The sequence below is a fragment of the Hyla sarda genome, chromosome 7 (genome assembly GCF_029499605.1).
Source record: "Hyla sarda isolate aHylSar1 chromosome 7, aHylSar1.hap1, whole genome shotgun sequence".
Classification (NCBI taxonomy): Eukaryota; Metazoa; Chordata; class Amphibia; order Anura; family Hylidae; genus Hyla; species Hyla sarda.
In genome coordinates, this window is record NC_079195.1 from 125,243,960 (window position 1) to 125,259,439 (window position 15,480).

At 41.0% G+C, this 15,480-nt stretch overlaps 1 long non-coding RNA gene across 1 annotated transcript; it reads left to right on the plus strand.

Moving 5' to 3' along the window:
* Window positions 1-1,380: 1,380 nt before the first annotated feature.
* On the plus strand, window positions 1,381-12,640 carry LOC130282378 (uncharacterized). The gene is made up of 3 exons (XR_008846367.1): window positions 1,381-1,548; window positions 12,329-12,413; window positions 12,503-12,640. It is a non-coding gene; the product is annotated as an uncharacterized LOC130282378 (long non-coding RNA).
* Window positions 12,641-15,480: the final 2,840 nt, after the last annotated feature.

Consider the following 15,480-nt stretch of genomic DNA (forward strand, 5'->3'; position numbering starts at 1 on the left):
CTTTTATTGAAAATGTTGTACTATGTATGTCTCTCTTGCCCAGCCCACACCTGGCACCGGCACCCATCCCACATGAAGTCACCAGCTCACCTGGTTTGGCGCCATTTTTGTGTATTTAAATTCCCACACCTGTCACCTGGCCACACAGCAACCACCTGCAATTGAAAAAGGGAGCTGTGACTCCCGAAACGCGTCTTGCTCTATTTATTTATTTTCTTTGATTTCTTTATGCTGTAAATTATTTACTTTATACCTATACCCACGACTTTGGGTGAATTCCTTGGAAGCGCCACCGCAGCATTTTTCTACATTTTCTGCACCCAGCACTGCAAGGCAGCAGTGCTAACCACTGAGCCACCATGCTGCCCTTAGCATACATCTGCTATGCATGGTTGCTAAAATGGACAGAGATGTCAGCAGAGAGCACTGTGCTCGTGATGTCATCAGTGTTCCAAAAAGAAATTAATTTCCTTTGTAGCATTCAGCAGCTAATAAGTACTGTAAGGATTAAGATTTTTTAATATAATTAATTTACAAATATGTTTAACTTTCTGTCACCAGTCGATTTAAAAGAAAAAAAAGTTTTCACCGGAGTACCCCTTTAACTGCCCGGTATGTAAGTATGGTCAATGGAATCTGACATGGGTTGTGAATTTCTCTAAGGGCAATACATTCTTTCAACTGGCAAACACAATACTAAACCTTTCTCTTTTCAATGCCTGGGGAAATAACCCCACGTTAGCAGATTTCCAGGTTAAAGGGGTACTCTGCCCCTAGACATCTTATCCCATGTCTGATCACGGGGTCCCACTTCTGTGGACCCCCACAATCTCCCTGCTGCACCCAGCATTTGTTTAGAGTGTGCAGCGCCGGAGGCTCATGATGTCACAGCCTTGCACTGTTAGTGATGTCCCAGCCACGCCCCCTCAATGCAAGTCTATGGGAGGGGGCGTGATGGCCATCACGCCTCCTCCCGTTGACTTGCATTGAGGGGGAATGGCTGTGACGTAACATGCGGGGCGTGACCGTGACGTCACGAGCCTCCGCCCTGCATTGCCAGTCATTCGGCATGGAGCAAAGTTCGCTCCTTGCACCGAATGTCCCCAGGGATTAGATGTCCCCAGCGGCGGGACCCCCGGAATAAGATGTCTAGGGGCCGAGTACCCCTTTAATGCTCAAAACTTACAACTTGTGCAACTACTGACTCTTCTGGTTCTTTCTGAAGCATTCAACACTGCAGACAACAAACTCTTTCTCAACATGCCTCCCTCTATGATAGGGGTCTCAAATTGGCGGCCCTCCAGATGTTGCAAAACTTCAACTCCCAGCATGCTCAGGCAGCCGTTGGCTGCAGTCAACTGCCATTAGCTGCAGCCAATGGCTGTCCAGGCATGCTGAGAGTTGAATGTTTGCAACATCTGGAGGGCCACCAGTTTGAGACCCCTGCTCTATGCATTCTCTAGATTTTCTTATTTATCTTATCACTTTTTTAGCGTACCATTTGCTGGCTCTACATCTTCTTCATCCCTGGCTATTGGGCTACCTCAGGTATCCGTTCAAGGTGTTCTCTATATTTTCTGTACAGCACCTATCGGGCATAATTTCATGAGGTTTAGCTTTCAGTACTGATATGCGTGTAAAATCACCCTAGAAAATACCAGTGATTGTCTGTTCACTTATGGACCTTTATCAACGGGTTTAGTCAGGTTTTCTTTACTATAATTGTCGCAAAATTGTCGCAACTGCGACTACGCGATTTTTCGTGCGACATTTTGACTGGAAAGCGAGAAAAGCAAGTTTTCCAAAAATTAACTATGTAGTAATAATTTTAAAATGGACTACGGGTAGTCAGGTATTTATTAACTGCGACAGTCGCAACTGCGCAAAAAAAAGTCGCAACAGCGTTAAAAATTGACTAAATTTACTCCAGCTCAAACATGGAGCAGAAAAAGCTACTACCAAAGTAAAAAAGGAAAAATTGCTTACGTGAAAGAAAATTATCAACGGGATGAAACCAGTTGATAAATAAGTCACACATAAGCAAAAAAAAAAGTAAAGAAAAAATTACTAAAAAAAAGACTACATAAGCAAACATTGATAAATGTCCCTCACTGTCTCTACCACCTTGTTCTCCTTCTATCTGAACCTTTCTACTAAACCTTTCAAAAACTAACCTTCTTGTATTTCCACCATCTACCAACCTACCTAAATATGAGATAAGCCAATGATAAATGTCAGAGAACGGAAACGTTAGACAGTGCCCAAATCTAATTTTTATTTGTGTTAAGCATCATTTTTTAAGATCCTGTTCCTACATGTATTTTTGTTTGGATAATCTCACATCAGAAGAACATCTAGAGTGCTGTGTAATTTGTGTATTACTATAAGATATGTCCTTTACCCTAGTACCTCTCCATACATAGCGACTTTGGACTTCACAATATGTCAAGTGTGTATTATTGTGAAGTCCAAAGTTGCGAGAGTTCCAGAACATGTGCTGCCTAATACTTCTGTATAACAGTACACTGAACTTATTGATTGGTTTAGTTAGCAAAATAGAATTCAAACATCATCCATGTGTTTAAATTCACATCCTTCTCTTCAGATGTTTTATCGACCAAACTAACAATGCCATGGGTTATGGTCGACTCAGTAATATAGCTCTAGTTAACTCAAAGTATCCATATAGATGTAGATTTTAACCCCCCCCCCCCCCCCCCCCCCATCACAGACACTGGTTCTATTGTCATTTCCGTGGTATTTCCTGGGATTCTGAAATGAAGATGATTAAATGCCTACAAGCCTACAGCCATCATGTGGCTACTGATTCCTAGGCTGCAATTTTCCAAGGATGTGTTTAAGCCAATCGGATTAGCATGTTATTACTAGCACTTCCTATAGCTAGAAAAAGACATGTTTGCAAAGCAATTTTATTCTACCCAGCCAAGCATGTGTCATTGCCTATGGTTAGAAAATAGTTACTTGTAATGATTAGCTGACTAGCGATGAGCGGCAGGGGCCATATTCGAATTCAAGATATAATGTGTATATATTGACGATTATTCACCCTATGTTCGCGAAATTTGCATATTCGCTATATTCGTTCACTCTTTTTTCCTTGCAAAAATTTGCATGGAAAATTTGCATAAAAATTAGCATGTGAAAAAAAATACAAAAAAACAATGTTCGGCATTACGAATATATAGCACTATATTCGAAATATTCGCAAAATCACGAAGTGCTGATATTCGCAATAAAAATTTGCGTTACGAATATTTGTGCTCAACACTACTAATCATTACTAGATTTTGGAAAGTTGGGCAGATCTGGCCATTATTGAGTAAGATGAGTGCACAAAACAACATATTCCCAGAGGCTTGAATGAGACTACTGTATCTCTAGTGATCACTCTTGACTTTCACATTATCGCACAGCCTTCCCACACTTTCTTCATCTGAAGAATCAGCACAAAAACCAAGATGGTTTTCTATTTACATAATACTTTTTTCTTGAAAACTGCTCTCTTCTTTAATGGAATGATTGACAGGTAGTCACAATTTCCCCCTTGTCACCATTACAACTAATAATGATATATTACCAATGGCGGAGCACCCCTGTGGCGTTGTAGTTTTGCAACATCTGGAGGCACCCTGGTTGGTAAACACTGGCCTAAAACAGTGTTTCCCAACCAGGGTGCCTCCAGATGTTGCAAAACTACAATTCCCAGCATGCCTGGACAGCCAAAGGCTGTCCAGGTATGCTGGGAGTTGTAGTCTTGCAACATCTGGAGGCACCCTGGTTGGGAAACACTGTTTTAGGCCAGTGTTTCCCAACCAGGGTGCCTCCAGATGTTGCAAAACTACAACTCCCAGGATGCCTGGTCAGCCAAAGGCTGTCCAGGCATGCTGGGAGTTGTAGTCTTGCAACATCTGGATGCACCCTGGTTGGGAAACACTGTTTTAGGCCAGTGTTACCCAACCAGAATACCTCCAGATGTTGCCAAACTACAACTCCCAGGATGCCTGGACAGCCAAAGGCTGTCCAGGCATCCTGGGAGTTGTAGTCTTGCAACATCTGGAGGCACCCTGGTTGGGAAACACTGTTTTAGGCCATTTTTTCCCAACCAGGGTGCCTCCAGATGTTGCAAAACTACAACTCCCAGGATGCCTGGACAGCCAAAGGCAAAACTACAACTCCCAGCATGCCAGTTGTAGTCTTGCAACATCTGGAGGCACCCTGGTTGGGAAACACTGTTTTAGGGCTTGGGCAACTTACCGGCTTCCGTAGGATCCAGCGCCGCATGACATTGCCGCAAGACACTGCCGCGCGACAGTGCCGCCAGACGATCTCCGTCACCGATCGTTGCTTGAGCCTCGGAAGGGTAAGTGAACGTCTTCGCCGGTCCCCTTCAGCTGTTTAGTTTTGCAACAGCTGGAGGACTACAGTTTACAGACCACAAAAAAGTGGTCTGCAAACTGTGGCCCTCCAGCTGTTGCAAAACTACAACACCCAGCATGCCCTGACAGCCAAAGCCTTTGGCTGTCAGGGCAGGAGCCCAGGCTGACATTACAGTGCAGCCGCCCGGGCTCCTCATACTGCCTTCCCGCTACCCTCACTTATGGGGACACTGATATACATTCCCCCCTTGTCTCCCGCCTGCGCCGCTCAGCTCCCGCTGCTACAAGACTACAACTCCCAGTGTGTCCTCTCTGTAAAGGCATGCTGGGACTTGTAGTCTTGCAACAGTTAGCAGACAGATGGGAGTTGTGTGGCGCTGGCAGGTGAGAGGGGGGGATGTAAATCACTGCAGTGTCCCGGTAGCGCAGTGAGGGTAGCGGGGAGAAAGTATGTTGGAGCCCGGGTGGCAGTAGCTTTTCCTGCTCCATGTTGGCCGTTGCGACAGTTTATTGCACAACTGCGACTGTCTCAGTTAATAAATACCTGACCACTGCAAGTCAAAAATGAAAACTTGCGTAAATCAAGCGGGAAAAGAAAATTTGACTTTCTAGCTCTTGCTAGAGAAAGTCGCACGAAAAATAGGGTGGGCGCAATTGCGACAATTTAGCGCCAAAAATAGTCAGAAAAAAATGACTAAACCTATTAGTAAATGCCCCTCTATGTTGCATTATTTGTTCCAGAAAATATATATGATAACTATTTGTGTATATATGAATCCCTTTATTTTGGGAAGGCTGTAGAGAGCATATGCCTTGATCTTTTATTACACAAGCATTGCCCTTAGGCATAGCTCCAGTTCTCTTAGGATTGTCTTACTTTATTATTTTGCATGTCTGTTTCTTAGCATGCAGTGTACATTTTTCTGTTTATTTTCTTTCTGCCCATTATTTCTAACAATGTATACATTGCGTGGCAGCATAAAAGTTAAATTATGCAAACAAATGTGCATGCTGACTAAGCATGAATGAAGCTCTTTCTGTGTCAAATGAAATACAGGTTTCAAAAACCAAAGTGTACATTACATTTAGGAACTATAGTTAAGATGTATGTGTGACCTATTTCTTTAGTTAACCTTTTCCATACGAAAGATTATTCAGGTTTGTTACAGCTGAATGGCAGGTTCTATGGCAGATTTATTTTTAATATACTACTGTATACACCAATCTACCATAACATTAAAACCTATTCCCTAATATTATGCTGCCAAAACAGCTTTGAATTGTCGAGGCATTGACCCCACAGATCTGGCAGTGTTCAGTGGTAAATCCTTTAAAGGGGTATTCCAGGCTAAACCTTTTTTTATATAAATCAACTGGCTCTGGAAAGTTAAACAGATTTGTAAATTACTTCTATTAAAAAATCTTAATCCTTCCAATAGTTATTAGCTTCTGAAGTTTTCTGTCTAACTGCTCAATGATGATGTCACATCCTGGGAGCTGTGCATGATGGGAGAATATCCCCATAGGAACTGCACAGCTCCCGGGACGTGAGTCATCAGAGAGCAGTTAGACAGAAAACAACAACTCAACTTCAGAAGCTAATAATTATTGGAAGGATTAAGATTTTTTAATAGAAGTAATTTACAAATCTGTTTAACTTTCCGGAGCCAGTTGATATATATATATATATATAAAAGTTTTGGCCTGGAATACCCCTTTCAGTTCTGTAAGTTGCATCTCTTTGTCATGTTCCTCAAACATTTTTTGCAGTGTTTCACTGCCATCAAGCAATATTGTTGCCATTAAAAAGCCACTGTTACTTGAAAAAAAAAACATTTAAAATGTTGTAGAGACATTAATTAAAAAATAGAGAAATGCGGATAAAAAAAAATATTTTTGTACTTTATTAGAACATTTCTTGAGCATTACAAACAATACAGTACATACGATAAAAACAAACAAAAAAGTATTTTAAAAAATGATCCAAGGAAACATCTTTACCATGCCAGAAAGAAAATGATAGAATCCCTACATGAATGCATACAATATGAAATGCAAACAATGCTGCCCAGGCGGAGCAAATGTATGAATGCCTCTAAAATATGAGATGTTGCCGAAAAAATTGTGTTTAGAATATGATGAAAAAAGGGAACAAATTACTGCAATAAAGGTGACTATCTAGCCCACCCAGCAAAAAAGTGTAAGATAAGGAGTCATTTACAATATAGCTGTCCTACCCTTCATCAGAAAAGTCAACTCGAAGTGCATATGAGCACAAAAAGTGCACAGTACATTGCATACATAAATATGTAAACCATAATACTATTAGTAGTGAACATGTAGCAACAGGTTATCATTTCCAAGGCATCCTATCTGCTGCCACCTCTGTCCATGTCAGGAACTGCCCAGGGCAGGAGAGATTGCTGACATGAACAGAGGTGGCAGCAGAGACCACTGTGGTCAGACTACAAAGAATTAAGCAACTTTCTCTAGAGGATACAGCAGCTAAAAAAAAAAACATTTTTTTCCCTCCAGAGTACCCCTTTAACCCCTTAACGACGCAGGACGTATATTTACGTCCTTCGCCGGCTTCCGCGATATGAAGCGGGATCGCGCCGCGATCCCGCATCATATCGCGTGGGTCCCGGCGCTAATACCACACATCGCCGATCGCGGCGATGTGCGGTATTAACCCTTTAGAAGCGGCGGTCAAAGCTGACCGCCGCTTCTAAAGTGAAACTGAAAGTATCCCGGCTGCTCAGTCGGGCTGTTCGGGACCGCCGCGGTGAAATCGCGGCGTCCCGAACAGCTGATCGGACACCGGGAGGGCTCCTACCTGCCTCCTCGGTGTCCGATCGACGAATGACTGCTCCGTGCCTGAGATCCAGGCAGGAGCAGTCAAGCGCCGATAACGCTGATCACAGGCCTGTGATCAGGATGAGAGATCAGTATGGGACCTATAACACTGCAAAAAAAAAGTAAAAAAAAAGTGTTAATAAAGGTCATTTAACCCCTTCCCTAATAAAAGTTTGAATCACCCCCCTTTTCCCATAAAAAAAATAAAACAGTGTAAAGAAAAAAAAATAAACATATGTGGTATCGCCGCGTGCGTAAATGTCCGAACTATGAAAATATATTATTAATTAAGCCGTACGGTCAATGGCGTACGCGCAAAAAAATTCCAAAGTCCAAAAAAGCGTATTTTGGTAACTTTTTATAACATTAAAAAATGAATAAAAAGTGATCAAAAAGTCAGATCAAAACTAAAATCATACCAATAAAAACTTCAGATCACGGCGCAAAAAATGAGTCCTCATACCGCCCCGTATGTGGAAAAATAAAAAAGTTATAGGGGTCAGAAGATGACATTTTTAAACGTATAAATTTTCCTGCATGTAGTTATGATTTTTTCCAGAAGTGCGACAAAATCAAACCTATATAAGTAGGGTATCATTTTAACCGTATGGATCTACAGAATAATGATAAGGTGTAATTTTTACCGAAATATGCACTGCGTAGAAACGGAAGCCCCCAAAATTTACAAAATGGCGTTTTTTTTCGATTTTGTCGCACAATGATTTTTTTTTCTGTTTCTCCGTGCATTTTTGGGTAAAATGACTAATGTCACTGCAAAGTAGAATTGGCGACGCAAAAAATAAGCCATAATATGGATTTTTAGGTGGAAAATTGAAAGGGTTATGATTTTTAAAAGGTAAGGAGGAAAAAACGAAAGTGCAAAAACGGAAAAACCCTGAGTCCTTAAGGGGTTAAAATCATAAATATGGGCAGTAGAGATCAGCCAAAGGGAAAAGCCCTTTAAATATTAACTTATGCAGATGGAACTGCAAAGAAACACACATTCATATTGTATCAATTTTTCTTATGTCTACCTCACTATAAAAATTCTCTATGTCCCTACAGGGAGATAATAGCAAAAGTGGATTAGCAAAGTTTATGTGCAGCTCACAACAGATAATGTGCGAGGTTAACTGAGATACTCTTACACCCAAAGAGTGTCAGTCCTCAGTAAGTACCGATGTATGATGGATGTTGGAAAGTCACAGTACTTCAATTTGTGAATAAATATTAGATTTATTTAAACGATAAGACATGAAGCCTTTTATAAACCAGATAAGACATGAAACCTTTTATAAAGCTTATATCTCCGACAGAACTGAACTACTTAAAAATAAAAAGTTCCGTAAAAAACACAAAAGCCAGTCTAATTCAGAAAAAAACAGGGCACATTTTTCTTTTTCTTTTGTTTTTAGCCCAATAGCCGATAAAATCAGAAAGGCCATAAATAACAATTGGTTTCTTGTACAAAATGAACCGGATGTAAAAAAAAATGGTCCATCAATCGCCCCTTAATAACTTTAAAAAAATCAAAAAATCTCAAAAATGTTCTGGTAAAAAGTGATTTAAAAACCTCACCAGATAAGACATGGTTATCTAGCATACGTTAAAAGGGACTTATTAATGTGGTAGGTGCAATTGGTGTACTTATTGCTGTGCGGACAAATCCGTCTCCTTGGGAGGCATAGAAATACCACAAAAAGACTTTATATGTTGTCGTACGAAAAATTTAGTCTATGCCATTCGCTGCACTTGTCAAAGATTTTATATTGGGTGCACGACTCGCGCCCTAAATGTCAGATTTAGAGAACACGTTAATTCCCTTAGAACGGGTAAGGGTTCCCCTAGACTTATGCAACATGTGAAGGAATCGCATAACAGTGACCCTTCAACACTGCAATTTCTAGGAATAGAAAGGGTTAATGCCGCGAGTGGCATAGACGCACGTAACAGTCCTTTGAAAAAAGAAGGGACCTGGATTCTCAGGACAAATGATCATTTACCGAGATGGTTGATGAATGTCCCCAAAGGACAATACAGGCGTCTAAAACACAACTGTACCTCAGACACCCAATTCCAGATAGAAGCAAAAACACCACACAATTTTTGGAAAAAGAATATCCCCCAAAGGTTTTAGAGAATGCATTGGAACAGGTTAATAAATTGGATAGAACAAAATTTTTTGTGGCTTATAAGACACTCCCACAAACATTAGATCAACAACCAAAAATAGTACTACCATTCAAGAAAGAATACAAGAAAGTGGAACGAATCATTCAAAAACACTGGCATCTGGCCCAGCAGGACAAAATTATTGTCCCCCAATAATATATACGAAACCCCCAATAATATATACAAAAGCCCCCAATCTAGGGATTACAGTAGCTCCATCCGTGAAACATTCAGTTGTACAGAACACTCCACAAACTTGGTTAACAACTAACATTCTTTCTCATTGCAGCACTTGTACCAATTATCGTGCAACAAATGGACAGAAAAATACACTAGAAGTCCACTCAACAGAGAAACTTTATATATACCATTGATGTATCTTTCTCTTTTCTCTCTCTCTCTGTATATATGTATATATATATATATATATATATATATATATATATATATATATATATAGATATAGATATCTTGCACTGATCTATGTGTAACACAGTATTTGAGGTTTCCTCACTTAGGAATTTATGACGCACTGATGAAAGAGTGAGGTGATATTAACTTCACTTTTTATTTTCCAAACGTGAATAAATTATTAAATAGTGAAAAAGTTGTAAACAAAAATTACAAAAAGTCACTTTACGTAACAAAAAGGTGTGAAGAATTAATTATTCCGTCCGCCATCAGCAGCATATTCCATAAAAATACTGTACCTCTTCCATGAGTCACAAAAAATGATTGTTACTAACGCATATAGATGGTAAACTAGTATTCACACCAGTAGAATTCAACATCAGTTCCATTTGTATTCTTTCTAGCCTGTGTTCACACCACATAAATTCGGCATACTGATCCAGGCATATATATTGGACCTTAGAGCATTTTGCTTTATTCAAACAGTGGGGTACTTATATTGCATATCACTGCTCAACTTAACAAACACAGTCCCGTATTGCAGTATGTGATTCGCCCTAGCTGTAGATATGTTACAGGTGTGAACAGGGTTTAAAGTTACAGTATTTATCGGGGTATACCATGCACCGGCCTTTAACATGCACCCTAATTTTTCCAAGGAAATTTGGGTAAATAAGTTTTTTTTTACCCAAATATCCTTGTTAAAATGAGTGTGAGTGGGTATACCTCAATAAAACAGTTTCTGGCCCCGCAGAAGCCACTTTAGTTCAATGATTTAAAGGGGGCACTTTAAATCATTGAACTGAGGCGGCTTATGTGGGGCCATAGTTCTGCCACCGCCTGATTCCGTCCCCTATCCCCCGTTTTATAGTTACACGTCACTGTCACTGTCCCGCCGCTGCCCGATTCCCTCACCGTCCTCTGGTGGCATGTCCCGCCGATGCCCGATTCCCTCACCGTTCTCGGGTTGCATGTCCCGCTGATGCCAGATTCCATCCTGGTGACCGCGCTCTTTATGGTTGTGCAGCGTCCTTATATGTCACTGTGCACCGCGCACAAGTGACGTCGTCCGTCATCACCCGTCAGTCAGAAAAGGATGCTGCAGGACCGTAAAGAGCGCGGTTACCAGGATGGATTCAGTCATCGGCGGGACATGCAACCCGAGGACGGTGTGGGATTCGGCGGGACATGCAACCCCAGGACGGTGAGGGAATCGGACATCGGCGGGACATGCAACCCAAGGACGGTGAGGGAATCAGGCAGCGACAGGGTCAGTGACAGGTAACTATAAAACGGGGGATAGGGGACGGCATCGGGTGGCGGCGGCAGGTCTCTGGCCCCACAGTTCAATGATTTAAAGCGCCCGCTTTAAATCATTGAACTAAAGTGGCTTATGCGGGGCCAGAAACAGTCTATCGGCATATAACATGCAGATAGACTTTAAGCTAAAAATTTTAGTCTAAAATATGCGTGTTATACGCCGATAAATATGGTAATTCTGGTGCAATGTTCATTACTGGGTGAAGTTAGAAAAAATGAACCTGAAACCCCGAGTTTGCTTCATTCGTTCCTCTGGATGGATGGCAGTCCTCTCGGTGGGTATAGCAGTTCATATCAGGATGTCTTTGCATGCAGTGTCCAACGGTAGTGAGATCCTTTCTTAGTGTTCAAAATGGACAGAGGTGCTTGGCTTGTTGTAGATCATACAAATGGATATTCTATTGCAATTGTATAGACTGCAGTTTCGTCTTAGTTTGCGGATTCAACGCATGTCTTGCTGTAGAAATCATCAGGAATCTTTGGTAGTACAGCATAACGATAGCTTATTCAAACATTCCGGCTTAGATGGATAGCCTGCATACAGCTCTGTCATCACAGCTGTATGCAGCCTATCACGTGTGCCAGAGCAGAGAGGCAGAGGCGGAGGCAGGAGAAAAACCCGGAGAGTGAAGGACTGGGGCTCGCATATGTAGCGTGTCCCGCGATGCGATTCCCAGCCCCGTCGGTAGCAGCATGTAAGGGGACCATGCGCTCACGGCCAGCGTGTGCGCCCAGAGCGCATAACGTAACAATCATCGAGATACAATGTTTTTCCCCGTCATATGACGTATTTCCGGGAGTTTCCCATCAACTGGCTTTGACCAGTATGCGCATGCATGGATGTGATGCACTTCCGGGCATTGCATATATCCCCCGGACACCGCAGCACATCAGTCTGAGGATGCCGACAAGATATATGTAAACCAAAGGACGGGGTGAGTTTGCCTAAATGCTAATGAACATCAGGGACTTCATGTAGGGTATTATTTGGCTTTCTAAATCACACACACTTCTACTACAGGGAACTGGATAGAGGGGCCGGGACATATACACGAGCTGTTTATCTATATGCCCGACCTCCGCTCTTAACATGTATTTTCTATACTATGTTACCTTGCAACTTCTATGTCCCTAATTTGATTCATCACTAACCATGCACCCCTGCATTCCAGGCTACCTACTGCAGCTAATGGATCATCCTCATGAAGCCACCACCGGTGCCTTATTCACAAAGTGTATTGTATTGCTTGACATCAGGTAACCTCTAGTTTGATAGATACTGATGATATAGGTATGCATATATGTCAATACATATTCTTATTGTGATTTTTTCTTATTATTATTAGGGCACTTATAAGACCTTGGATGGTGCCAGTCAATCAGGATATATCCTTTGCATAATCGGGTCCCTTATCCTTTATTCACACAATATTGTACTTCTACATCACAAATTTTAACATGATTGTGAGAAAGAGACAGTCCAATGACCAGCCAGAACACGGATCCAGGTGCTGGACAACACCGGGACAAATAGAAAGCAAGGAGTAGGATCCAGCTCTTGATGCATATAAAACTTCTTTATTCAACAGACATTGTAAGGAACAGAAGGGTTCTTACCATGTTCCTTACCATGTCTGTTGAATAAAGAAGTTTTATATGCATCAAGAGCTGGATCCTACTCCTTGCTTAACATGATTGTAACCTAATGAGTATTTCAGCATATTTGAAGGAGCTGACTGTAGCAATACAGTATAGCGAAACACATCGGATTGGCTTATTATACCTAATACTCTTGAACACCGGAGGGTACTACCCATGGTTTTGCACACATTATTATATCCTTTTGATGACAACCCTGTCTGATTTATGATATATCATTGTGTGGTGATATCAATAATTTTTTCCAATACAATGTGCTATGTCAATGTGATACTAATATCTGCTGATTCATGGGTAACTACTGATGGTACAAGGGCATATGCAACCTAAGATCCTGTGTATACATTATCTTTTTGTGTGAATCACATGTCCCTCCTAGCTATGAGGAGTGAGTTAGGAGGTTCCGGTGTAGCCTCCAGTCATAAGGACTAAAGACATACAGTATTGAGGCAGGTGATACTAATAAGTAGGGTAAGAGATGGCCTCCCAGACAACCCCCAATTACCCAATAGTGCATTGTTATCTTTATGCATAGCCCTGGTATCTATGCATTGACAATTTGTTCTTTGTATATATTTTGGGTCTATGTTTCAAAATGACCTATCACTGATAACACAACATGTTCTCTAACTACTAATAAATTATCACTTGTGGAATTTGGTTGTTTCTTGATTATAAGTTATGTCTATGCAATGTTTCACAATTTAGCAATACTTGGCGAAATACATGTAGAAATGTGATCTCATAACCCAAAGGCATGTGCACCCTATTGTTCGGATCAGTAATACGGCACCCAGAGGCATACCTAGAGTATTTGGCACTTGGGTTGACCCAATATTTGGAACCCCCTATTACCACAAGGAATGACAGGAACATCACAATTAATAGCTCTGATTAAAGATGCTCCACAATTTTCTAAGGGGTAATTCATACATTTTCTATAACACACCTCAGGAGAGACGACAACTCCTCTGTAAATCAGAGACACACAAGTGATGTCTGCTCTGATTGAAGACGTTCTCTTTCTTCTCCATACGCCCTTAGACTACTATGAAGAGTTTTCCTGATAATCCCCAGTCTCCACAAACACACAAATTTAGATTCCACACCTTGAAATAAATACAGATCCCATACATCCATACATATCCCCTAAAAATATAGATCTCAGATTTGACACCCTAAAAACTAGACCCAGACCTGATCCATAAATACATAGACTAATTTTCTTCCCATTTCAAAAAAATACAGGCCCAGGCCTTACCCCTTAAAAATACAAGCCCAAACCAGATTCCAGAGTTCTAAAAAATACAGCACCCAGAGACTAAACCCTTAATGCATACCCAGGATCTCTAAAACACAGCCCCCAGCCCCCAACAATATATAGACCCCCAGAATAGACCACTATTACAGACCCCATATATATGTATATGTATATACATAAATATTTATATATATATATATATATATATATATATATATATATATATATATATTACTGACTCACTCCATTATTTGCACATTACTAAGAAGAAGGCATACGCTGGTAGGCAGCAACTTCAAAAAGGAGGATAGCACCACCAAAGGAAGTTTACAATTCCTGAAAGAATCGGAACGGACAGTGCTTGGTGTTGTATGCAGTTCAGACACTAGAGGATGCTTACCAGCCCCAGGAAATGCGATGGGACTATTGCATGCAAAGTCCTGAAGCTGGCTAGTGGCGAAAAGGAGACATCAGTGCAGCAGCTGCCGCCCACTGTGTTATGAAGGAAAGCAATGCACCAAAAATCAGCCAGTCTGGGCCAGCTTTGCAACGTATGCCACTTACAGCACCAAAAGTAATCTATGGGCACAAATTTTACAATTGTGTGTCCTCAATTAAATTTAGGACCTGTTGAAAATGGCATTTTTCAATGTATGGTGTATTACAGACTCCTTAGAATTATGCATTATGCAGTGGCACAATAGCATACCTACCATGAAGGCAGCTTTCCTCAGAACACAGATCCAGTTGAAAAACTATGAGGTGCAGAGAGCAATAGGATCCCTGCTCTATCACTTGCACTTACCTACAAGTGATTGTAACAGCTGAGGATTGGGGGGACATGGGCACCTAGCTTACCGTAATTAAGATTTCTGGTGGTTTTCTAAAATTATCAACTAAGTACATATATTGTACTGTGCTGGATGTTCTGCAAATGGAATATATGCAATACTTTTATATTGCAGTGTGCTGTCATTTATGCAATATCCTAGTACAGATAATTCTAAGAGATCCAACACGGCAGCCACTGAGGGTTTCTAAATCCCCTGGCTGCCATGACAACTGCTTGTCACCCAGCAATCGTGTTCCTGGGGAACCAATTGAAGCATGACAGTACCAGCACCAGTCAGATAACTCCCTAGATGCTGTAGTTGCTATTGATCATGGCATCTGGGGAATTAACCCCCTTCATGACCCAGCAATTTTTTTTTTTTTTTGGCTCACGTTTTTTTTGCTCCTCACATTCTAAGACCCATAACTTTTTAATTTTTTCCACTTATAAAGTTGTATTAGGACTTCTTTTTTGTACTTTTCATTGGCATACTTTATTTTATCATGTAATGTATTACAGAGCCAGAAAGATATGTAAGGCAAAATTGAAAAAAATATATGGAATTGCACAAT